At 37.1% G+C, this 2,520-nt stretch overlaps 1 pseudogene; it reads left to right on the top strand.

Moving 5' to 3' along the window:
- Window positions 1–205: 205 nt before the first annotated feature.
- LOC126956127 (60S ribosomal protein L18-like) lies at window positions 206–792 on the top strand (annotated as a pseudogene).
- The last annotated feature ends 1,728 nt before the right edge of the window (window positions 793–2,520 follow it).

Below are 2,520 nucleotides of genomic sequence, written 5' to 3'. Positions count from 1 at the left end.
TAGCATTTTATCAACTGTGATTTAAAATATATATATATATATAGAGAGAGAGAGAGAGAGAGAGAGAGAGAGAAAGTTATGGTGGGGAAAGACTCAAAAAAGCTGTGGAACTAGGAAAGGTTTTTTAAAAAGAGAGGTTTTTCCCTTAAGTGGTAAGAAATGGGAAACTAAGCTTTTGGGACCTGGCCCAGCAAGAGGCACCATCATGGAAGTTCACATCCGCCACAACAAGGACCCAAAGGTTCAGTGCAAGGAGCCCAAGAGACAGGATCTACCTGAGGCTGTTGGCCAAGCTGTACAGTTTTCTGGCCAGATGAACCAACTCCGCATTCAACTAGGTTGTGCTGAAGAGGTTGTTTATGAGTCGCACCAACCGGCCATCTCTGTCCCTTTCCCGAATGATCCGGATGATGAAGCTTCCCGGTCAGGAAAACAAAACAGCCATGGTTGTGGGGAACAAAATGGATGACGTGTGGGTTCGGGAGGTGCCCAAACTGAAGGTGTGTGCACAGCGTGTGACCAGCCAGACCGCAGCAGCATCCTCAGGGTGGGGGGCAAGATCCTCACTTTCCACCAGCTGACCCTGGATGCCCCCAAGGGCTGCAGCACCGTTCTGCTCTCCGGTTTTCACAAGGGCCGAGGGGGTACCGGCATTTTGGCAAGGCCAGGAGTACCATGCACAGCCACACCAAACCCTAAGTCCACTCCAAGGGCCGGAAGTTCGAGTGCGCCGGAGGCCTACGGGCCTGCTGAGGCTACAAAAACAAACCCTGGATCCTACCCTCTTATTAAAATGATTTTGGATACTGACAAAAAAAGAAAGAAAGAAAGAGAGAGAGAGAGAGACAGAAACAGAGACAGAGAAAAAGAGAGAAGAAACTATGGCTCCTCCTCAAGTGAAATCAAAGCCTGCTAAAAGATGCCTGGAAAGCATTTTACAAGGTTTCTTTTCCCAAAGCTTATCAAGGGCATAACAAGGGTTTTCAAAATTTAAAAAGAAGACTAAATTAGCGCCAAGAGAAAATTAGGAAAGCTTTGTCAATTATGTGCATGTACACATGCCATGTGACATTATTTTTAATTCCAATTATTTTATAGAGAAGGTAACTTAGTGTTGTTAATTGTATATGGTCACCTTACGACCCCAAGACAAATTTGGCAAAGAAGAGGAAGACCTATGCGTTGCAAACTACAAAACATCACTGAGAGAAATTGAAGAGAACCTAGGCAAATAGATATACTGTGCTCCTAGTTCAGACAACTGAATAGTGTTAAGATGTCAGTTCTTCCAAAATTCATCTATAGAGTTAATGGCAATCCCAATCAAAATCCTGGCTTTTTAGTAGAAATTGATAACCTGACTCTCAATTTTATATAAAAATGAAAGGATCTAAACATTTGAAGACAACATTGATAAAGAAAAAAGTTGGTGGATTTAAACTACCTGATTATAAGAATTATTTTAAAACAACAATCTAGTATGGTATTGTCATCAAGACAGATAATATAATAGAAAATGGAGTCTAAAATAAACTGACAACTCTGTAGTCAACTGATTTCTAAAGCATGCAAAAAAAAATTAATAGAAAAAAATCGTTTCAAAAAATGTTACTGGAAAAATTCAATATCCATACTAAAACCAAATATTATGTCCCATGGTATAGAATAATTTACCCAAAATGATCATAGACCTAAAAGTAAAAAGTAAAACTGTAAAATTTCTTGAAGAAAGCATAGGTGAAAACCTTTAAGACTTTGAATTAGGTAAAAATTTCTTGGATATGACAGCAAAAAGCATGATTCATTTTTTAAAATGATAGCACTTCATCAAAATCAAGAATATCTTATCTTTGAAAAACATTATTAAGAAAATGAAAAAAAAAGGCCAAATTGGGGAAAAACAGTCACAAATAACATTATATGAAAAAGTACTTGTATTCATAATGCATTTTTTAAAAAACTCAAAAGCACAAACAAACCTATTAAAAATAGGCAAAATATTTGAATACACACTTCACCAGATATAGTAACCACATAAAAAGGAATTTAATGTCATTAGTTACATATAAATTAAAACCATAATAAGATATCACTACACCCCTTTCAGAATGGCCACAATTATCAAGACAGCATACCAAGTGTTGGTGAGAATGTAGAGCAACTGAGCAACTGAAGCTTTCAAACACTGCTTCTTGGAAAAGTAAAATGCTGCAATCACTTTGGGAAAAGAAATTAGCTTTTTTATTTCAAATTAAACATATACCTTGCTTATGTCCCAGATATTTTACTCCTACATGTATATACCTAAGAATAAATGACAGACTATCTTCGTACAAAGGATTATACATGAATGCTCATATGGTCTTTACATGCTGTTGCTCAGAACTGGAAATAACCCAAATGTCCAAAAACAGCTGAATCAATAAATGGAGTATGGCATATTCATAAAAGGGAATATTATTCCACTATAAATGGAATGAACTAAGGATGCATGCAGCAACATAGAGGACTCTCAAAATA

This window comes from Macaca thibetana, chromosome 6, assembly GCF_024542745.1.
Source record: "Macaca thibetana thibetana isolate TM-01 chromosome 6, ASM2454274v1, whole genome shotgun sequence".
NCBI lineage: Eukaryota > Metazoa > Chordata > Mammalia > Primates > Cercopithecidae > Macaca > Macaca thibetana.
The sequence above is the reverse complement of the archived record's forward strand: the minus strand, read 5'-3'. Positions and strand labels throughout refer to the sequence as shown.